General features: G+C 31.5%; 1 long non-coding RNA gene across 4 annotated transcripts in view; it reads right to left on the bottom strand.

The window, feature by feature from the left end:
• The window catches only part of LOC127706936 (uncharacterized), a 90299-nt gene that overhangs the window by 5766 nt on the left and 58979 nt on the right, over positions 1-25554 (bottom strand). For 2 of the 4 annotated variants that reach the window (XR_007984655.1, XR_007984654.1), the window contains exon 2: positions 6385-6478. This is a non-coding gene — a long non-coding RNA (uncharacterized LOC127706936). Of the gene's footprint in view, positions 1-6384; positions 6479-8928; positions 9112-25554 lie in introns of those variants that run through there. The other 2 variants (XR_007984653.1, XR_007984656.1) reach the window with 2 other exon arrangements.

The following is a 25554-nucleotide window of genomic DNA, read 5'->3' as shown; positions in this document are numbered from 1 at the left end:
CAACATTGTGAAGCCTCAGACCAAATATCAAATCATTCCCTTTCATCAATAGAAGCCCAAAGAAATTTGGCGAAAATTTTCCTTGTAAAAACAGTGTTGTAAAATTTCAAATTATAAGCAAGTAGAAAGTGGCTGCTGTTCCTTGCACAATGAGTGTTGTAAAATTTCAGACTATTTCAATAAACAGGAATTGGTTGCACAATTTGGTGGTGGTGGGGGGGGGGGGGGGGGGGGGGGGTGTTTGCTTACAAGCTACAACTTAACATCATCAAGCCCCAGACCAAATATAAAATCATTGCCTCCCATAGAAGCGAAACAATGTTTGAGGAACATTTTGCTTATACGAAGAGTGTTGTAAAACTTCGAACTTTAATAGACAAAGAGAAAGTGGCTACTGTTCCTTGTACAATGAGTATTTTAAAACTTCAGACTGTTTCACAGCAAACAGGAATTGGTTGCACAGCTGGTGGAAAATTGATTACAGGCTACCACTTAACATTATCAAGCTCCACATCAAATATTAAATCATTCCCTTCTCTAGAAGCCAAAATAAAAAATATTGAGGAAATGTTTCCTTGTACAAAGAGTGTTGTAAAATTTCAAAATATAGACAAACAAAAAGTTGATGCTCAAAGGATGTAAAAATTACTTACACGCTACAACTCAACATTATCAAGCTGTGGCAAAATATAAACTCATTTCATCTATAAAAGCCAAGAAACATTTGAAGAAATTTTACCTTCATCAATTGTATTTTTACAATTTCAAACTGATGCTAACAGAAGGTGGCTGAATGACAGATGTAAAAACTGCTTACACTCTACAACTCAACATTTTCAAGGTGTAGAATAAATATTAAATCCTCCCCTTCCATAGAAGTCATGAAACGTTTCACGACAAATTTCCTTTTTCAATGAGTGTTGTAAAATTTCAAACTATCGGCAAACAGGAAGTGACTGCACGGCTGATGTAAAAATGTACACGCTACAACTCAATATTATCAAGCTCCACACCAAATATAAAATCTTTCCCTTCCATAGATAAAGGCAACAGTAGTAAACCGCTATTCGAAATTCATAAATCGATTGAGAAAAAAACAATCCGGGTTACAAACTAAAACTGAGGGAAACACATCAAATATAAGAGGAGAACAAAGACACAACAGAAACACAACACTAAAATGCAACACACACAGAAACGAACTATAATATAACAATGGCCATATCCTGACTTGGTACAGGATATTTTAAGAAAAAATGGTGGGTTGAACCTGGTTTTGTGGCTAGCCAAACCTCCCGCTTTTATGGCAATGTTTAATATAACATTAAAATGACAAGATTACATGACAGGACTACATTACAAATAAATGGGAGAACATACAGGACAGAGACAAACACATATAATAGCTATCAAAAGGTACCAGGCTTATAATTTAATACGCTAGACGCGCGTTTCGTCTACATAAGACCCATCAGTGACGTTCAGATCAAAATAGTTCGAAAGCCAAAACAAGTACAAAGTTGAAGTCAAGAAGATGTATCCTCTGCTATCAAATGTGAGACTATGTACTTTGACTGAATATTTAAACCTTTGATGACGTAGTTGATTGTATCTAATTTGAGGTAAATAAATACTCATCAGAATTAATCTTTTGATTCTAAATATTCCCTTCTATGTAGGATTATTCTAGCTGCAGCTGTAAGTGGAGTACACATCTTCTATTTTGATTCCATATTACATAGCCTGTGTCCATTATTAGCATTTCTGTGGAAACGGTTTCTACCAATGAGGAAACTAATGAACCAAGATTGACTGATTGTTGGTTGCTTAATGTCCAGTGGTAAGGTATATTTGGTGCAAGTTCAGGGCAATAATGAACGAACAATTCGTAATGGTTTAGTCGATGTCAACACGTTAAATGTTTTAAGCATTCGATAAGTTGGCTGACCATTTTGGAATAATTATGTCACAGATGACAACAGATATGTGTCATTTGTCCTAATAATAATCCCGTCCTCCCTTTCGTGTTTATGACTTTTCGTCATCATCCACATAACGGTGTGCCAATAGAAGAGCAGGCATAAATACATTTCGAAACGGGTGACCTTATCCCTAATTTTAAAAAGTGTTTGTGTTGCTCAACCTTTTTTTAGTGTATTGTTTTTTCGGGCTTTTTGTTAGTTTTAGTTTATTTCTTTTGGCGACGGTGTTGATGGCAAGCTTTTAAATCTTGGTATTGATATCCTTTTGGTTTCTTGAACCAGTTTATATTCCTTTTATTCGTCATATATGGAGAAAAATGATAAGTGTTTTCTGTTAAAAATATGACCTCATGATTTTCCTAAATAACATTTACAAATGTATATTCAACTGCTATACAGTACGACCTGCTACATGTCCCTTCCTAATTTTATTATTATTTTTTCAATTTTACCCCTTTAACAACTGCTACAAATAAGAAATTGCCATTTTATTGACACCTTTACAGAATTTTCCAAGGGCAATCTGTTTACTGGTCCATTCAGTATCACGGCAGTTGTCAGTAAACATATAAATTAGTAAGAAAGAAATAAAAGAAGGAAATTGAAGCAAGTCTACTATACAGTAAACGATGCGTTGTTTTTTTTTTTTTTTTTGGTTAAAGGTCTAGGTTTATAAGTACGGCGCAATAGACTAATGTCGATGATCAGGACCAAGAAAGGCCATCAAACGTTTTATTGAATCAAAGTCCGACCATAGCTGTTAGTAGCTCTAAAGATTCTTTCCTTGACTGATTAATCACCACAAAGAAATTTTTAATTTCTTCGTCTAGAAATTTTTAGAAGGAATAATTGATTTTATGGCATTTAGAAGGTTAACATGGATATTTGTCGCATTCCTTTCTTCATTTTCTTCGGAGTACTAGTAAATCAAAATTACTGGTATACCACACAGAAAGAACAAAGATAAACCTGCATTTGTAATCTTTTTTTTTTCGCATAAAATTTCTCATTAAATGATCATAATAAAACAAAATTATAAATAGTTGACAAATAGCTCAAAGATCTTGTAAATCTGTAATTTACCAACGATCAAGGTTCCTACCTCTGGAACAGTAATAGCGAAAACTTAACCTTAAGCGGTCAAAAATATTGAAACAGTAGTTCGATTTTTAAATCTCATAACAGAGGGACGAAAGATACCAGAGGGACAGTCAAACTCATAGATCGAAAACAAACTGACAACGCCATGGCCAAAAATAAAAAGACAAACAGACAAATAATAGTACAGATGACACAACATAGAAAACTAAAGACTAAGCAACACGAACCCTTCCAAAAACGGGGGTGATCCCAGGTGCTCCGGAAGGGTAAGCAGAATCTGCTCCACATGTGGCACCCGTCGTGTTGCTTATGTTATTACAAATCCGGTAAATAGTCTAATTCGGTAGGTCACATTCGTGAAAAGGGAAGGGTATTGTAGTTACGACATAAGGAACATATCCGATATCATCTGTGAAATGGATATTCGCTAACGGTCAACCAACTCGTGATGTCGTCCGTAAAATTTACGAAGGGATGATTTCAACTTCACCATTTGGAACTCTTAGTTTAATAGCTTCCTTGTGAGCAGCAATCCTCTATCAAAGAAATCATTATAGGAAATACAAGCCCGGGAATATCGTATCAATTGGGAGATATATACTCCGTATGCAGGGGCTGCTGGAATGTTGCTACATAGAAATGGAAAGTTCACAATTGGGAAGCTGAAATCATCTCTTTTGTCATAAAGTTTTGTTCTCAACCGACCCTCATTGTCAATTTTCTAGATGTAAGTCAAGATATGAGGCAGACTTAACTGTATCTGTAGTATCCTTTATCTCTAGTTGGATGGGATAGATTCGTTCAACATAGTCGCCAAATTTTGTATTGTTTACTTAGAGAACATAAATCGATTAAAAAGACAAGTCAAATCAAGCTACCAAACAACAACAGAGGAAATCGCATGAACTCCGGTGTGTCGACGGTCAGGGCTTTTGCTATACATGCAATACTTTCCATGCGAATCCACACAACATTAAAATGTCACAAAAGGGAATATGATACTATTGACAACATTACAGATTAGACAATTATTCTAAGTTTATAAAAAGTTCTAAGACAGCAAAAACATGTCGCTTGTTAGTTGAGACGTTTGTGATGGTGACCGTAAACCTACGTTGTGTAGATTTCAGTCATTTCTCCTCATAACTCTACTAGAGCAGTTTTTGTACAAGAAGCACAACCCAGTTAATAAATTCCAAAAATACTCAAAGAAAATTTCAATCCATTTCATGAAGCGGTTCTATTTTAAACAACTGCAAGCCAAAGTGTGACACACCGACGGACATATGTATCCTAATATAAATATACCCACCTAATTTAATAAGAAGGTATAACTTGTTATCTTATTGGGGAAATACTACTGAGTTTGTGGTTCATATCGTCAATATCTGCGAGCCTCTTGTCAACTTACTTTTTAAAAAAAATTTTAAGTCAGAATCTAAGCATATTCATAGTTTATGAAAACAATTGTTGTATAAAGTTTAAGCAAGTTATGCATAAAGTTATATGCATAAATTGCATATAATATTGGAACGCAATGCAGAAGTAATATACAACAGATGATTAACGATCCTTAAAACAGTGCACATATTTATGTAAATTGTATTCAATTAGTTTGAGTATTATATCAGCCATACGTAATTACAAACAGGAAACCAGTTGCATATCGTATGTGTCAAGGGAAGTATAAAAAGGTATCAATGGAAACGAAAAGTTGCTCACATTGTCAGTCAACAATTCAATATGCTGATTTGTAACACGATACTACTCTTTGAAATTTAATTTAAAATTTACTTTAAAATAAAGTACGAAGTTGAAGAGCGATTTCCGATTTTGGTTATTTCACACTTTTAACATCATTTTGTTCCCGTTGCAAATTGTAAACTTGTTCTTGAAAAACTTAAAAATGGCTTCCCTGCATGTTGAGCATATTAAGTTGAAAGAGATATATAGGCGCTTTTTAAACTATAACTATTGATATCAACAGTTTTAGCTTAGCAAACGATTCAATATAATTCAAAGATTTGCAAAACTTTAAAGATTCCTTTGTTTAGTACGTTTTAAACCAATCACAACGTTTTGATGTACGCTTTTGAAAACATTACCCAGAATGCATTAGATTATGAATCGGCGAATAACAGAATCGGCAAATACTAAATAGTCTATTGATTCAAATATAAAACTGTTTTCTGCGTTGCAATTGAATAAACGTGATTCTTTTAAGATAAGCAGTACTAGGACACCTTTTGTTAAATTAGTTAAAGAAATAGATTGTCAGTGGCTTGAGATAGCTGACAAATTTGCGTAAAGTTTAATGTCACGACCGTAATTTTAGACAGTATGGTACAAATGAAATGCTTTTTTATCCGTATCTTTTCTTTATACTGTAAAAAGATAATGATTATAATGTGTTAATTTTACTGCTTAAAGGTTATCTATTTATTTTGATAAAATCTTTTACACTTCAATTACTTAGTTGTAACATGAAAAATGATACAAGTAGTAATTATTGGGATTTTAAAGTATTCTTTAAACCAAAGACCTAATATTACAGGCATTTTGTCTCTGCATCTGGTATGCAATTTCCGTCCCCGAAACCCTATAGTTTCAATTACTTAAAAGTGCACAACAAGGAAGCGTAGGTTTACAGAACTTGGTGATATTTTTACAAGTACATGTGTGTTCTCGTCCTACTTTAAGTCTTCAACATTTCTCCTCTGGTCTATGTGACTGTCATCAATAGCTTTTATTTAAAGAAAATAAAAAGATACCAAGACGGCAGCCAAGTCGAAGAAGGAAACCATTACCGAACGAAACACAACCACACGTAACACTATACCTGCAGAACAATAAGAATTGACCCTCACTGAAAACCAGTGTAAACTCCTGGCTTTCATTATTGATTCAGTTGCTTTTTAAGGAATTAAAATATAATGAAAATGATATTTAATAAGGAAGAAATTTGGCATGTGAAAATATGTGCACCGGGAGGGTAATGTTAGAAATAAGCTAAAGGTTAAGCAAAGCTCATGAAATATTACACCATCCAAATATAAAAATACATATAAAAATGGCAATGGGATTGCACGGTTAAGATTCTGAAAAAAAGTTTCAATTAAAAGAAGGGCTCAAAAGGGAGTTTCGGATGCATAATGGGTACCAGAGCAAGCAAATGTATAATAAAAGTACACACCACAATAGTGTCTCTGCAAAATTAGTCATAACGGCTATATTGAAAAAACCCTGAAAAGTTGTCTCATCTTTGATTAAAATTGTTAAAAATGTGTACATACATACGTACCTACCTACTCCTATGTGCTCGTTGCCGTTCGATGATAGTGATTTTGCTAAAACGCTGTCTAATAATACCAATATCAGTAACTGTGAAAACATTCCTGAAAAAAAAATAAATATGATGAACCATAACGAATTGGAAATGTTAACAAAAAGACCTTTGTGTTTTATACTTTACTTCCATTAAAAAGCTCACGGTCAAGGTAATACAAAGAATAACTCGTGACCGAACAACACTGAAAATTTACTCATGTGCCGCGCGCATTCGTAAATTTGTGTGTTGTTCTGTCACTCGTACAATGTTTTATATGTTTGAATTCTTTAATTAGTATTCTATAATTAACTCAGAGTTAATATAAGTAAAATTTGATAGTAAGATATGCATGTATACGAAATCAGATTTCGGAACAATATATATATATATTTGTTAATATTATCAATAAAGATATATGCAAAGCATTCATCAACCAAACACCCAGTCAACAGACAATGACACTTGTTTATTTTTATTTATTGATACAGTTTGTTTTTATTCATCTTTTTTGTTACTTCTATTCAGTTTGGAAGTCAGTTTAATTATTTTTTTATATATCAATTACTCTATTGTAGCAAAAATTCGTTGTAAAATGTAATTTAAGGTAAAATTAATCTGCATTGTGTATAACACAAAACAAGAAAAGAAATATTATCTGTTCAAAACATATCATTTGTAGGAAATCAACTACAGGTACGTGCCTAAAATGATTTTTTAGAGAACACAAAAATAACAAGATTGGCTTTTTTAAAACTATGATAATAACTGTTTTAAAAACTTTTGGGATATTTTTTTTAAAAAGAGAGAAATGGAAATAGGAAAATAAACGTACTTAATGTCATGTAACAACCATACATTGACTTGAAGACTAAAACATTCTTTAATAAACGTAAATCTTATCCGAGTCGACATGCAATATCTTACATGATAACATAATTTGTATAAGAAAAAATGGTAAACATAAGTGACTATATTCCTTATTTACGCAGGAGACATTATTGAACTATAGTTTTGTAAGGATAATGCGATAAACGAACAAATCAAAAAGAATCGAAGTAGTATTTTTTTTCCAAGAGCAGACAAAGCGTAGCTGAATAAAATAAGCAGGCATGTAATGAATTATGTATACATTGACCAAATATGTCGTGTGTGCAAGACATTAAATACACCTCATGTTTAATTGACTGAATATTTAATGAGCATATGATTAATAATGCCACTAAGAATTTTATGATAACTTTATTTCACGAGTTCACGATCTTTAAAGCGTCTTGCTTCTTATATTTATCAAGAATCAGCCATGATAAAACATATGTAAGAAAAGAATTTATACATGGAGCGAAAATACTATTCAAACAAAATAATTATTTGTTTTAATTAGTTGAAATCTATTACAAATTAGGCGCGATAACTCTAGTATCGTGAAGAAATGCTGATATCGATTTTGTACGTACTATCTTGTATCTAATGCTATACCCCCAAGTCTGCTCATTTCGTTCGACCTGTAAGGCCATTTATTTCATTCAACGGGATAATATTAAATTAACGGACTTATTGGACAAAAAAAAATTACCGGCCATCATCGTAATATAATATTTCATATATACTCAAGAGTATTTTGGTATTTTAATTATTGTTTCATGTTTGTCATAACGTCCTTTTGAAGTATTATAGATAAAAAACAATTATTTGATTTGCTGTTCTCAAATCTTCAGCAATTTTGCTTACGTTATTGCGATTGTCTATCTAGAAATAACCTTTATACGAATGAAAGCTATTTTGGATCGTGTAAATATACATATACAACTATAAGCTAAACTATATTACACCATTTTGTAAGGAAAATCTAAATTCGGACGTAAGCTTATATGACCCCTTTCGATCGATGCAAAACATAAGCAAGAAGAAAAACATGTACGGACAAACACTTCTGACATTGTTCAAAATTAAATATACTACAGTTTGTGTATCCTCTTGTATTCACGTCACTGGTGTATCTTTTGTAGTCGAAACGCGCGTCTGGCGTACACAATTATAAGCCTGATATCTTTGATGAATTTCATTTATAATAATTCATTAATGGATTCCATAATAAAGTAAATGTCTCTCAAAAATCAAGATATTGCACAAAAAAAAAATCGATTAAAGTCCAAATTGTTATCTGTTTCCTGTGTTTTTCGTCAGTCGATTTGTTCGTTCTCTCATAATAACGCTTTACCCAAGGTGACAACACTAAACAATATTTTAATCCTTATGTTCATTAAAACATATCAATAGTAACATTTCAGTTTTTCTATATATGGAAACAATCCTAATTTTATAAATTGTAAAATCTTGTACTTGTTGTAGCAGTACAGGAAATAATAAAGTAGCATCTTGATATTCATGTCCTCTCAAACATATTCATTTTTACCGCACACTTGCAGAAAACAACGGATATTTTTTTTTAATGCAAATCGCGCCATTGCTGTTTCCAGAGTCAATAAGTATACCATGAATTTATTTTTATCAACTAACCTGTTTTGATCATTGTAACGTGATTGACCAGTCTGACATCTAAAGCGGTAATAAATACAAAAATCACAACTTTTTTTTAATTTATAATACTTCGAAATGTAAAGCTCTTCCTAGTTTAGTCAACGTCTTTCCCTGCCAAGAAACTTCTAACATTCCATGGAAAATCCGTATAGTTAAACTAATACTTAGAAGGTTAACCACAAAGTGTGATTAAGGAAGGGATCTTCCTTTCTCTGTTTATGTACATATTTTGTTTATTTATTTAGTGAAAAATAAAGGATTCGTGGTCTATTTCTACCTACAAGTTATGTAAATATACTCAAAAACATGGATAACATTAATTTCACTTTATAATGTGATAATTAAATCAAACTGAGCACGTGCAATCCATCCCGTGTTTAAATTTCATAATCTGATTGATTTCTAGTGAATATTGTTTCACGCATGAATAGCTACATTTACAGGAATTTCAGGTCTGATACATGTAGTTAGGGGTTTAGAATTATTTCTTAAACTATAAACATTACGTCGTAAATGTGCATTTATTTTTTGCGAGAACTTTTGAATAGATTTTTTTGGAAATGACAGTAGAAAACTTTCTCTTAAAACATTTTTGTTTTGACTTGTTGATTTATTTTAACTTAGATTTTAAGTATGAATTAAATTAAGGCAACAGGAATTTAACGATTTTCAAATTTTATGAATCGACTAAGAAGAGACTAATCAAGATAACAATAAAAAACTGAGGGAATCTCTTGAACTCCAAAAGGAGTGAGACCGGGTGCGTAGACGGTGTAAGCGTATCCTGCCATGCTTGCATCACCCGCCATGCGAATCCACAATCAGGAATAAGACATTATCGGTAAAAATTACATTGTTACATACAAATTTTACAACTTTTCTGATACATGACGATGTAAGACTGCGACGACATGTCGCTTATGAGTTGGGACACAGATATATCAGTCAACCAATTCGTGATGGTCACCGTAAATCCTCTGTAGTGTCGGTTTCAGTCGATCTTTCTCATGACCCTGATTGAACAGTTTTTGTGTAATTAGCACACTTTTGCTAATGCAGTCCGTATAACGTTAACATACAACAGCGTAACGTGTCATTTGAGATATATAAACATCCTACGATAGGACAGGTGGTATGATAAGCAATTTTTTTTATTATAGAATTAGTTAATTTCAAAATGGGTTAGTTGTTTTAAAAGTAAGTTTCAGAATTTTGTGGCAATCATTTGATTATGAAAATAAATCGATCAATTTGTGAAATTGTGATAAAAGGGAATAACTGCTCTTTCATATATACTATGCAGGCGTTGATACACAACATATTTATTAAGGCAATCGTATAATTATTCAGGTCAGGTTTCATAATATGAATTCATAATTTTGTTATTATTTATTCATTGTTTAACTGCCCACTTAACCCAATTAACCATTTAGTCCTATCTTGTATAAACATTGTAAATATTTACGTCAACTAATATAAACATACTTCGGAAGTGTTCAGATTTTCAGATAAACTTTTTATTGTAATGTGGATTCAGAGAGATATAGTGTCATAAGTAGTTATTTGGTCTATTCGTTCACAAGTTGTAGCGGTCGTTGTGTTATTGTACTATGGTCATTTTTATATACTTGTGTTTAATGTTTGCGTATGTGTTTTGTCTATAGAGTGTCTATATGCCATTTCGTTTTTCTTTGTTGACATAGTTGATTGTTTTTATAGTGATAAAAATTATAACATAATGTTGACTACTGTAACCCAATTTTTTTCACATTTGTACATATTATGTATATTTGTTTTGCTCACACATTGTTGTCAGTATAATGGAATTATAAGCCACTGTCATACAAGTGAGCGGTTTAGCTAGCTATAAAACCAGGTTTGATCTACCATTTTCTACATAAGGAAATGAGTGTATCATTTAGGATTATGACAGTTGTTATCCATTCGTTTTTGGTGTTTTGAGCTTGTTTGGTTTTGCCATTTGATAAGGAATAAGGATTGCTGTCACTAAGATTATAATAGAATTTTATGCATTCTTACAATACGTATCAACATGGAAACTGTTATGACGTTCAAACTTAGTGTTTTATAGCTGTGAGATTTTGCATACTTTTACACGTTTCTATATGCCTTTTTTTACATTGTTGACATAGTTGTTGATTTTATAGTGTTTAAGATTATAACATTATAACAAATTGTTGACCTCTGTACCCCAAATTTTGGCATTTTTACGTATTATGTCTGTTAGTTTTGCTATCACTTTGTTGTCAATAAAAAGGAATTCTATGCGACTGTCATACAAGTGAGATATTTAGCTAGCTTTAAAACCAGGTTTAATTCACCATTTTCATAAGTAAATGCCTGTACCAAGTCAGGATTATGACAATTGTTTTCCATTCGTTTGATGAGTTTGAGCTTTTGATTTTGCCATTTAATACGGGACTTTCCGTTTTGAATTTTTCTTGGAGTTCGGTATTTTTTTTATTTTAAATTTTACAAATGTCTAATGTTTTGGTAGATATGAAGAACATTCAATACACTTTCGTGCCTATTTCATTTTCTTGTAAAACAAAAAGCTAGTAACATCTAGTACTCTTGGGTCGATACGTTTTGCATTTTTGTCATTTTATTAGTTGTATTGTTGTTAGTACTGTTCTCATAAACTACAAAATATCGGTCGATTTCATTATTAAATGTTTGTTTTACATTTTAAAATGTACCTAAAGGAACTTCCTAATTATTTGTAAAATGTAGTAATAAATTTAGATTAAGGATATCTTGCAATGTCAAGATAATTAAAAAAAAAAAAACACTCTCCAAAAAGTACATTTTTGTAATAACTGATCAAGATAAACATTCGGAAACATACACTCCATATGATTTACTAGAAATTCAACTATTTAAAAGATAAATTAACCTTATGAAATGTTACTTCATGTCATAAAACTAGTGTACTGTATAGGATGTGGCGTAATGGTGACTTATTGATTTCTTTAAAACATAAAAGGTAACAAACAATGCATATACAGTATATCTTTATGGTATTTGTAGGGTATACTTTAACTTGGCAATCCAATGATATTAAAATATTATTTCAAAATATACAAAAAAGACAAGTTTCATTATATGAACGAATATAAATAGATATAAGAAGATGTGGTATGAGTGCCAATGAGACAACTCTCCATCCAAGTCACAATTTGTAAAAGTAAACCATTATAGGTCAAAGTACGGCCTTCCACACGGAGCCTTGGCTCACACCGAACAGCAAGCTATAAAGGGCCCCAAAATGACTAGTGTAAAACCATTCAAACAGGAAAACCAACGGCTACATTTTCTACCTGAAAGCTGGTTATAAAATCTCTTAATGAAATATAAGATAAGAAAGGGACAAGTGGTAATGCGTAAAGCAACTATATAAATCTTGAATATTACCTTTAAGTTTGACTGTACAAACAGACTATTTTCCTTTAGATGAATTCGATTTTCTTTACAATCACCCAGCAATAGTTTTAAAAATATTTCAGTTGAAAAATTGTCTTTAACTTAACCGTTGCACACCACATTAATGCAATTCTGTATAAAGTAACTTTACATACAATTGCCTTTTCATTAATCTCTGTGTGATTTTGACTGCTGTTATCGATGTGATTTCTTTTTTTAGTCATACATTACACTAACTAGAAGGAAAACGGTAGTATTTATTCTTCCATAGGCGACAATACTAACATTTTCTAAATTTATCACTTTTTATAATAAAAACTCTGACAAAAATTAAAAAAAAATATATATATATATACCCTAACATCCAATCAAAGCGCTCCTAAGCGTTCCTTTACCTGTCGTGGGTACACGAAAGGCCAACCTAGAGCTAGGAAGATGTAATACTACTTTTTTCCCTATACTGTGACCTAAATATATAAAGAATTCTTATGATACCATCAATGCAATACTGAATTATTTGTGAAACAATTCGTCATAAAAATTATACTTATCTGTCCCCATTACTTATAGGAACATGGATCATTTTATGTCCCCACCCCTACATGCTGGTTTACCTCTTTCTGTACATCTTTCAGATTAGGCATGATACACTATCTGTATCCAATCACATCTTATCTTATTTAAAAAGAATAGTAAACAGTACCATTTAAACAGATAAAAATTGCTGTTTTATTCAATTTGTATTCATTTTATCCAACATTTACAAGATAAGCACAAATTCAAGATTTTTTATACTAATTTCCATTCCATGCTTTGGTTTATGCCATATTTTGGTTCAAAATTTCAGAGCTTGTTATAAAATCCATTATTCTGTTATTCTGTCTTCAGATGATAAAGACAAATTGTTGGACACTTAAAACATTAGATAAGTAAAATACACAGCTGTAAAATTGCATTTGTCGCCTCTATTAATCTGTAAGAAAGCTGAATTATGTCCCTTGGGAGTATTCATTTCTGAAAATAGTCCTTTAAAAAAGTAGAAAATGAAAAATTAGACATGTTTGATAAAATAAAAGATAGAAACTACAAAATGAAGCACTGTTGAAATATTTGCTGTATGAACTGCCAAGAATGTGAACATTTCTTTACACAGGAGAGTATAAATTCTATCTTAATTCAGCCTCAATTAGGCCTCTTTTTTCCTTAGATGGACAACTTTTACACTGAAAATGCTTCTATTTTACCATGATATTGCCTTACTCCATAAACAGTACAAACTAAACCATACAGTTTCCAATTTTGATAGATTATGTCTTGGGATATATCTAAGTGATACATTTAGGGCATTACACAGCCAAAAAGGCAAATATTTCGGTAAAAAATATTTGTTGCGACTTGAATCCTGTTGTTTCCAATTGAATCAATCATTGCGAAGGGGTAAAACAAATACAAAAGAACTAGAGTTTGGTGCATTTCATGCAATATAGCTTATATTGGATTCCTAGAATAAAGATTTATATCAGTACCCATGCATCAATTTGACTTATCGTGATGACTCAGCACTTTACTTAACCCAGTATGGATCGCAGTTAATGATACCTACTCTTGTTGATAAAAATCAAATATACTTTTCAAAAGCTTTAAAATAGTTCAGTATAACTGAGCTCTGACTGAGGGATTCGTATAAACATAAGGAGCGAGACCGATTTCGTCGATAGGGTAAGCGTCTCCTACTATACATGAATCAAAATAGATTGATCAGGACTTTATTCATTCATTAACCGCAACAGTTTATACAGTACTGAATTATACGCAGTGAGTATATCCTAGTTTGACTGAAATACTAATCGATCGTTCCTTTAACATAGGTCCATATCAAAATTGTTGTTTAGGTTCAAAATCAGGTTGATAATATTTCTGTTAATGTGCACTCTGTGTTTTCAGGATTGTTATCAATTCAGTCATTTATAGTTCGGAGCATAACTTAAACGTTCATTCAGCTCCTGTAAACTTTAAATTTTTGTGATACTCCTTGCATAGATGCCTTACATTTACCCATTATATTTGTTACAAAATGACAGAAATCGACACTATTGCAGTCACTATAACAAATTTGTTATTACGATACCGATTACGATTACGTTATGACTGTGTCTCAACTCACTAGCGACATGTTTTTGCTTTCTTAGATCAAAGGATACCACAATAGTCGACCAATCTGTAATTTTATCGATTGTGACATATTGACGGAGTGTGGATTCGCATACGGGGGATGAATGATTACCCTGTCGACGATCTTTTTGGATTTCATGCGAATCCCTCAGTTTGTGTTTGTTACCTTGGGTTTTTTTTGTCGATTAATGAGACTTAAGCATCGGTAAGCGATCGTTGTCTTAATTAACTCCCTCGTCCTTTGGTCACCAATTGAGAGTCGTCTAAGTGGCAATAATACCATATCTCCTTACTTTTATATAAATTTATTTAAGCATTGCAAAAGATCGTGTAAAAGCACTACTCGTCAATGTGTAAGATCTTAGTTTGTAGGTGGGCATGATATGAACTGGGTCGTAACTATTTTGTTTCTGAGCATTACTGAAGAGACATGTATTGTCGAAAAGTGCATCTGGTGTCGTAAAAATTAGTAATATTAATGATATTACTGTCACTTGGTCGATCCATGTTTGTATCTCATAAATTGATTAAGAAGACAAATTAAGGTAACAAACCAAAAACAACCTGAGGGATTCATTTGAACATAAAGAGCGAGCCCGATTTCGTCGACAGGGTAAGCGTCTCCTGCTATACATGCATCAAAATAGATTGAGCAGGACTTTATTCATTTATTAATCGCAACAGTTTATACAGGACTGAATTATACGAGTTGAATATATCCTAGTTTGACTGAAATACTAATCGATCGTTCCTTTAACATAGGTCCATACCAAAATTGTTGTTTAGCTTCAAAATCAGGTTGATAATATTTCTGTTAATGTGCATGTTTTTTCAGGATTGTTATCAATTCAGTCATTTATAGTTCGGAGCACAACTTAAACGTTCATTCAGCTCCTGTAAACTTCTGTGATACTACTTACATAGAGGCCTTACATTAACCCATTATAGTTGTTACAAAAGGACCGAAATCGACGCTATTGCAGTCACTATAACGAATTTGTTATTACGATGCCGATTACGATTACGTTATGACTGTGTCTCAACTCACTAGCGACATGTTTTTGCTTTCTTAGATCACAAGATACCACAATAGTCGACCAATCTGTAATTTTACCGATTGTGACATTTTGACGGAGTGTGGATTCGCATAGCGGGGATGAATGATTACCCTGTCGACGGTCTTTTTGGATTTCATGCGAATCCCTCAGTTTGTGTTTGTTACCTTGGTTTGTTTTTTTTTTGGCGATTAATGAGACTTAAGCATCGGTAAGCGATCGTTGTCTTAATTAACTCCCTCGTCCTTTGGTCACAAGTTGAGAGTCGTTTATATAAATGTATTTAAGCATTGCAAAAGATCGTGTTAAAGCACTACTCGTCAATGTGTACAATCTTGAAAAGACGTTAGCAAATCTTAGTTTGTAGGAGGGCATACTATGAACTGGGTCGTAACTATTTTGTCTCTGAGCATTACTAAAAAGACATGTATTGTCGAAAAGTGCATCTGGTGCAGTAAAAACTGGTAACTTTAATGATATTACTGTCACTGGTCGATACCTTTTGCTGCTGGACTGTTAGTCTCAGAGGGTATCACCAGCCCAAAATACCGATATTGTCTTATTGAAAGTTGTTATAAATTTTGGAAATATATTTCCCTACTGCAAAGCTCCGGTTCCTTGCTCGGCTTTGTCTACTTTTTTTTTTACCTTTTTGATATTAATAATATAAGCTTTGTATTTTCAAATATGTAAGCCTCCAGCTTCACTGTAGAAATGTATTGTCTAAATACCAGCTGGTGCAATAAATCTAGTACCGTTAAGGTTGATTTTATTAATTGTAATTGAAATCCTTCGTTGATGCGGTATTAATAAGTAAATATTTTAGTTAACATTGCGTTTCTGGTGTTTTTGATAACGAAATAGTTGAGATAAATTATCTTCCCTATCCACATCCTATTAAAAATGCAAAAAGGCAATTAAAATCAATTAAGCAGGAAAAGTAGATTTAAAAAAACTTCAGATACAAGTAGAAGAATACTAAATAAAATTGTTTTGAAGAATTCGTACATATGGTAAATAAGAGGCAAAATTATTTTGACACTTCGGTTTTTTCAGTTTGATTCGATCGCCACTGGATAGTTATCTGAAGAGCAATCAAACAACATCTCCTATTTATATACATTGTAGTTAAAAGGTAAAATCACAAAAATACTGAACTCCGAGAAAAAATCAAAAAGGAAGGCCTTAATCAAATGGCAAAATCAAAAGCTCAAACAAAGGGATAACAACTGTCATATTCCTGACTTGGTACAGGCATTTTCTTATGTAGAAAATGGTGGATGGAACCTGGTTTTATAGCTAGCTAAACCTCTCACTTGTATGACAGTCGCATCGAATTCGAGTTTCCTTTGAATTCAATGATTTCTAAACTGAACCCCTAAATATACAATTCAGAAATATAAAAACATCGTCTTCTTCGAACAGCAAGATCTTTTCTGGGAACGAAACATCGGTGTTAATGTACAGATTGGTATAGACGACTTAATACATTGTAAGTTACATGCAATTTCGTTACAAAAATAACAAATAATATTTATGAAGAATAAGAGACATCAATCCAACGACAAAAACAACCAAAGAACGTCTAGAGGACAACATGCAGCTCTTAACAGTAGACAATGGTCTATAGAATGTGTAAAGTACTATCCCGTACTGATTTGAAAAGTTATGAATAATTTAAGCAGAAGCAATCAACACCGAATTCTACAAATAACAGATTATGAATATTGAAACATTTTATAAATCATCTACAACATTTGACATAAAAGGGATATAAACTGCTTCGTTCCTGGTGTTTTAATTTAAACATTAAATATTACCGTCATTATTGTATAGACATCTTGATTATGTAATCATCTAAACATTTAAAAATTAAAACAAATATATATAAGCTACTTATATGTTTCTGGTATTTGAACTCGAACATAGAAATCCAGTATCAAAATTGTAATCTCTTATGAATTAACCATAGATAAGGTATGTGTAATTAATTCAGCAAAACAACTGTGGAAAAACATGTATAAATAATTCAAAACTTCAAGTCAATTATCCAAAAACAATTATTTGAATGGACATAGAATATTTATACCCTCAATTATGCAACTTTAATGTATAAACTCACGAACCGTATAATGAAGATTCAATAAATTCAGCCTAGTCTAATTCTGCATACTAGCTTATTAATTGTCTTAAATATTGTGTTGATAAATATTTTTTTAAGAACTAATTTTACCCCCAAAAGATCCAAGCACTAAAATCCTATAAAAATCATATTTGACTGTATCTAATTACTAGTACCTTCATCCCTCACCATACACTTCACACACAATTGGTTACATGCAGTGATTTGTTACATTTTATTCTATTTCATAATACCGAGAAATCAAATATCAACCTATAATTCTCTCATGGTACAATTTATTTCATAAATACACATGCAAAATTTGCTCACATGAATTTCACATGAAATTCACGTCAAAATTTTCACGTGAGATTCACCTCAAACGAGCTTATACATGAAAATCACGTGAAAATTTTCATGTGAATTCCATGTGAGTTTCACGTATAAGCTCATTTGAGGTGAAATTCACATGAATTTCACGTGAGATTCACATGAATTTAAATTCACGTGAAATTGATGCGAGTGAAATTTCCCTTTGTAGTTATCTTCCTTATTCTAATTTTACATACGAATATCTTGATATATCAGGATGATTTCCGCATTCTTATTGATAAAGATATCAAACACCTGCTAAATTAAAGTGTCATTCGATTAAATTATTATATAATACCTCTTTAAATACACTTTTGATCTATTAAAGGAATAATGATTTATACAATGAATGTTGATTTCGTGCAAAATGGAGGCGAACGTAGTTACCGTGATGCTAAATTGTTGTCTTTAATTGTATGAGTACATAATCACTCTTTTTTAAATGTTTCTTTATTTGTACAATATTCATGGGTCGAATTAACCCAACCTTGCAGGAACAAAATATATGAAGTCTTTAGATAATAAATAATAATTCTCTCACTTTCGTTTCGGACAAATACTACGATTACTTGAGTTAAGTCGAATTTTGAGAATGACTATTGTTACCATTAGGCATACATGTATCTCCAGTTGAGTAATACAGGCTCTTTAGATCCGTTAAATTTATATGTGCTAGTCAGCAAGAACTACAATTATTCAGAGGACTCAACATATAAAGTTCTTGGTTACGACATATGTTGCAATAACTCATTATAGATACCAGGCTTACCAAAATTAAGTTTTCAAATGAGTTTGTCTTCAAAACTTAAATAAGGAAGTTAAATAGTAATTGGTTTATTAGGAGATACCAATATCATAAACTGTGAAGGCAACGAATATAAAGTAGATATCTCTATATATATGTCTCGGAAAACTTAATGACTTGAATACATTGTACGTAAGTTAATGGACAATTGTGGTTGTTTTTAGGACAACTGGACTTTTGATTTATAATTTTTTGGTCATTGGTTTTGAGAATAAGTATAGAGGTTGTTTACAATATATATCCTTTTGTTCATATTAAGATTTAAAAAAAGGCGATATGTTTTTATTAGGACTTCGTCATATTAACAAAAAAAAAAATGAATTTGAGCTTCTGTTGCTAAGAAAAAAGATTAAAAATACTTCCATGAAGGGCTTTCCCTATTCATATCACTTTTAAATATACAGAATAAAAAGAAACTTAAAGTACAATTAACTTTGACTTAAGAATATCCTGACTAAATATCATACTTTCTTCTTTATATATATTCTATCAGTTCTGATGCATTACATTGAATTGTACAGATGAAGTTCACTGACACATAAAATAGCAATAAGTGAAAAAAAATATGACTTTTTACCCATTTCGTAATCTGTCACATTTCAATAAAAAAAAAAAGTTTTACTGTTAGTAAATTTACCAAAAAACCTTTGTAATGTAAATAAAATATGTTTTCGTTTGTGACATATGACTTATTTATGATTAAAATCAGACACAACAGAAATATGACCGGTACTTTAAATGTCCATAATGAATCTATTATATACCAAAACACGATTAGACTTAATCACTCCCCGCCTTCACTGTAAAATACCAGTAGATGATATTCTATGCAGTTTAAACGACAGGAAATGGATTGTCAGTGTTACGGATGTATCTTAAAGATTAAACGAACTCTGTACCAACCAATAGGTAATCTCAAGTATACCATTAGCGCTAAAAGAATAGAAGAACTCTGCCAAATTTTCACGTGCATCTCGACATCGGGAATCTAGTCAGGTGTTTCCTCTATCATATCTTAATATTTGTCCTTTATGGATATTGGTTTTTGGGACAGGTCTTTGATATTCACTGTTCGATTATTTACTGCTATCTCTTAGACTTGGGGTCATTTATAGCTTGACAGAGATATTTTATATGACTAACTGTCCTGGACAACTGAGAAAGGACTTAGATGTTTAAATTTATCTCCTTTGAGTTGTTTAAATGATAATCACCCGTTTGTCAATCTTTAACTTGTCAAAAGAATTATGATGGTAACAGATTCTTTCCCCCTTCAGCAGTTTATTATTAACATGACGACCTTGTTTTTTTATCACTTAGTTTCATTTAAACATATAACTACAACTTAGTCAGCTGTTCTTTGTATTTCGTTTATTAACCGTTAAGCAAATTGTCGACACTTTGTTTTTGTTTGTGTGTGTGTGTGTGGCCCAACACCTGAATACTCGCTTCGTCAACACTATTTACTTATTTTAATTAAGTTTATTATTTTGAAAATGGTACTAACTTTGCTTTTTAAAAGGTGTAGCGGTATTCCTTTATCAATACAATTTTAAATGCAATATTCAATGATTTAAAAAAAAAAGTTTCAATTAGCCATCAAAAATCTAATCTGGTTATACATTTTTCATGTTGGAAACGTGAAATATTCTCCATTTAACCATTTAAAATAATATCGTAATCTTAGTTTTTTTTTAACAAATTACTATTATAAAATTTTGTTTAGTAAATTGTCTACGGTAAACTCATTTATATTTGTATATTCCTTATTTTCAATTGGAATTTCATCAAAATTAAAGTTGTAACAGTAAAGACGATGACATAGATAAATAATTTAATTTTTCAAGTCAATTTCCTGCTTGAAATCTTTTGGAAAAGAAACATAAATCGTTGATATCCAATTATGAAACAGGAATGCATAACCCAGTATCTGTTTGATGTAATTTCTATACCAATTTAGGAGATTACCTAACTGAATTCTAAGTTTGCTTTTTATATTTTTAGATTATTGAATTGGTTTTCTTTAATATTTTTACAACTGACTGCTTCCGCATACGTTGCTTTATTATTAAAAAAAAACTTTTATATTGAAACTGCTATTTTAGTAACCAAAAAGCATAAACCGTATAAACGTATACCTTCTATGCAGTCACTGTCCGTTAAAAGCCTTGTTTCTGACGTTGATATGTGTTTCCGTATATAGTTCAATCTATGACGTTGTGAAAAAAATGCAGGTTTTCGGAAACTTTATGTCGTACGCTTCATATTCAAAAATGATTTGGAACAGTTTTAAATTTGTAGTATGAAAAGAACAACCGTATCTTGTCCCAAAACATAAATTTTATTACTTATTTCATGAACTTTGTTGTCTTTTGGAAAAGCAGTTTATTGAAGATTATGTTGACATCTACATATAGGGCATGCCTCTTTTTTGTTACTAAAAATTGAATTAAAAAATGGAACCAATTCATTACTTTTCCTTTATTTATTGTTTAAACTATTCTTTCTGTTGAAATTTCTTTTTTTGTAATATTCTCACGGTTTTTTATGTTCCTAATGCTGTATTTGTATTTGTAAACGGAATTTGGCGTTCGAATCTATAACAATAAAAGATTAGATAACACTTGTGTGATAATTGTTGTTGTTTAACGCTATTTTCAGTACTCTTGGCTATATCGTAGCGGCCAGTATTTATTGGTTGGGAAAGCCGGAATGCGTGGAGAGAACCAACGACCTTATGTGCAGTTGACAACAATCTACTTCCAAGTACATATATTTTTCAAACGTCTGTTAAAGTAATAAGACGCATTCATTCGGGAAACCTCTTTCTAAATGAAGCAAAATGAAGACGTTTTACTACAAAATATCTTTTTACAATGCACCTAATATAAAATAAGGAGATGTGGTATGACTACCAATGAGACAACGATAATTAACTATAGGTCATCGGACGTCTAAGTATGTATAAAATTTTAATTTCACAGCTATTTCCTATGTGTTTTGTCCTTTATACATCAATTCTATATGTAAATCTGTAATACGATCTTTGGCTTTCAATTATTAAAAAAAAACAATATTCCGCAAATTGCAAGAATCTGAATGACAGAGGAACATGTAACTTTAACTTAAGATTCCCATATAAACTGGGCATTAGCATTACATTCCGGCGGAGGAACGAAAATGTAATCTATAGAACGAAAATATAGGAGACGAATTTCAATATCTTTTCATATGTTAGTCTCAACAACTGGTAAACGTTAGAGGAAAAAAATGATCCCTTAGTTATTATACGAAATTTCCAAGTAAATAGAAGTTAGCAGTCATGTAATCGCATTGCAATGTTAATTTATATAGACAGGTGTCATCTTTTATTGGAAACCTCAATAATCTATGGTGATGTATTAATACCTTGTTTCGTATAATTTTATAAATGTTCAATTAATTATATTTTTAATAATATTTTATGTTAATTATTGTATATTAATTTTTGTATCTCATGTTACACAAATATGTGTCTGATATGTTGCTTCATAATAAGTCTTATATCAATACAGATCGCAACTTCTGCTATTAAATTTTATTGTTTATGTATTATACTTTGTCCTCGTGTAACACATTTATGTGTCTGAGTGTTATCAATGAAATTTTGAAAAATCTGTCCATATCCAATATATCCTCACTTTACAGTGGCTGTCAAAGTTTCCTCGACCTTCATCCCGGACTCTATTGCAGGACCTAACTCTTGTCTATATTGTTAATTTTTTCTCGTCCTGAACATGCAGGAAACATTTGAGACTGGACGTTGAGCAACCAACACTCAATCAATCAAACTAATTTGATATTGATGAAATTTTAATAAAGATGCTTATTCATGTGGATTTTACAGTTTAACTAATATCAAACTTTTTTTCATGAAGTTTTGCCTTTGCCTAAGAAGAGATATGGAGAACAAATTCACCACTGATGCAAACTACCACATTAATTTTACTTTGTGGTTGCACTTTGTAAATACAGCTGATTTAAAAACTACGACTCTTTTGGGGAGATATATAATATTCATAGAAATTTGTTTTGTTTACCTACTGGTTCCAAGATATGATCTCTATGTTTCATCTCATAGACACAACTTGGAAACTTTACCAGCTTAAATACACATGGATAGCGGACAAATTGAATTCTGAGGAAGACCCAAAGTGAAGGCAGGGATTGTACATAGTTTTTACTTTTAGTATAAGTTTATACTCTTAAGAAGTTCGAGGCATATAAATGTTGAAAATATGTCGCACAGCCATATGTTTTAACCTCTGAAAAAAATAGTAGTACATATGAACTTTCCATTTTAGGATATAATTTTTTACGAAATTTCATAGTGAAAATGGCACAATTTTAGCCTTAAAAGGAGTTCCTATGGGAAATCACATTGTCTATATTTACAGAAGTGCAACCTTAAACCTTTACATGTTAATTGATGTTGTAAATAGGATTTAATTTGTGTTTAACGGCGACTTTAATAACTCATCCTCCAGTGGCAGATTCACGAGGGCGTACAGGACGTTCCACCCCTCCCCTCCCTTTGGTTGGAAAATATGGTTGTATAAAATTGTCAAAAAAAATTCTACCTATTTCTACCAATTTATGAAATTATGCGATCCCTTGAAAAAACCTGGATCCACCCCTGTCCTCTGTATAACTATTTTTTGAGTTGCATTTTGCAAAATTGGTATTTATTACTAAGTCTACTGATAGTGTAAAAAGTGTGAAATACGGTATACTAATAACCGTCCTAAACATCTGAATATCTATACTTGTTGATCATTTCTATTATTTTCTGTCTTTTTTATGATATTAAAAAGGATGATCACTCGTTTAGAAAATGCAGTCTTGCTGGTGTTTTCTTTAAAAATTGACTTGTTTTAAATTTGATCATAGGTAAAAGATTGAATCTTTTCTTTCCTTAAACGATCAATCACAGAACCGCCCCCATTTACGAATCTAACATGCAATGATATACTTGAAACACACTATGTAAGAATTTGCTTAGTACATATAAGATATTCTTTCCGTTTTACATTGTCTATTCATTTATTCCATGTCGTATCGCTTGTAAAATTTTTTCATCTGATCACGTTTTCATTTTTATTCTGTGTATCCGTATTGAATAAATTAAACAGGAACTGTCCACGATCTGCTTTGAACACCAAATTCTCAAATTTACAAAACAAATCATTAACATATGACACGAAAACCACTGACGAGCTTCCTGTCCTAGGACATGCTAAAGCAGCGAGTATTTTCGATATCAGCCCTCCCCCTTTCAAAAAGAATGTTTAAAAAAAATCAGCACAGGAAATGCATTAATAACTCTGGTATAACGGTATATAGTATATACAATAAAGAAAAATCTATTATATTTATCGTATCAAAGCATATTGCGGTCTCGCAGTTACTTAAAGCAATCTTAATGTACTCGACCAGCTGATTTGAAATCATTCTATCCAACACGCTATTATCGGTTGTTGTACTCAATAAAAGATTTCACATAGCCTTTCCATAACCAGCACATGAGGACGAGATCCAGTAAAATGTCCGAAACAAACCGCTTTAATCTGTCAGATACATTGTATGAGTGAAATATCTTCGATTTACTTACATATTTTTCTTGAGGGCTTCCACTTCTTTCATAATAAAGAACGAAAAAAAAAATGCCAAAGTAGTAAGAATTTCAGCTATTGACATATAACGTTATATCAATAATACGAGCTACAGCATACTGAAAACATATTTTTCTTGCTACAAGATCCTTTATTGAAAGCTGCTGAATTGGTATAAGTATCTTTTTTAGTAATGCTATGGTTCATAAAAATGATGCCAAAAACATTTGGTAACATTGCCATTTCTAAATATGTTAATTTCTTCAAGTTTATGACGTCATAGTGACAGTAATACTTTTACGAACTGAAGCGTCAAAATGATGTTTTCCTATTCATTTATCAATACAATTATTACTTTTGAGAGTATCTTAAGAATATTAAAAGTTACAGAAATTTCTGAAGCCTAACAATGGCTTTTATCATACATCCTCCTTCCCTTCGACATTCACAGGTCCAATAATTAAGGATAAAATTGATGCTATAATTTAGAATCATTTGATATAATCATATTGCAATGAGAGGAGAGAAAAATGAGACCTTTATATACGAAACTGTATACGTCGTTTTTAATCAAAACTGTACGCTTAGTCTATATATAACTGAACGCGTAGTGTCTTTTTATAAATCACTGTAATCCTTCCAATCATTAAATTCATTTCAAATAACTGTAAAACAATATAATGCTGCAAATAAGTTAATTTCTATGGCTTATCAATTGTTAACAATAGATGTCCGATTGTGTTTCCAATTCAAATATTTGTTTTAATATGAAATGCAACTCTGTTCTACGCAGTAATTAATTGAGTATCTTCGTTAGATTTTTTGTTTAAAGACATTCATTTCATATCCTTTTTTTTTCGAATAGTATATTCTAGTGGAATTAAAAAGTTTTTAAAAGCTGATTAATTCTTTGTTTTATCTATATAGCTATTGCATTATTTTTTATCCTTGCCCTATGTGCCATCAGGCATAATAAGGACTAAG

Source organism: Mytilus californianus, unplaced genomic scaffold, assembly GCF_021869535.1.
Source record: "Mytilus californianus isolate M0D057914Y unplaced genomic scaffold, xbMytCali1.0.p SCAF_6, whole genome shotgun sequence".
Lineage (NCBI taxonomy): Eukaryota > Metazoa > Mollusca > Bivalvia > Mytilida > Mytilidae > Mytilus > Mytilus californianus.
Note: the sequence above shows the minus strand (reverse complement) of the source record. Positions and strands in the feature narration are given on the sequence as shown.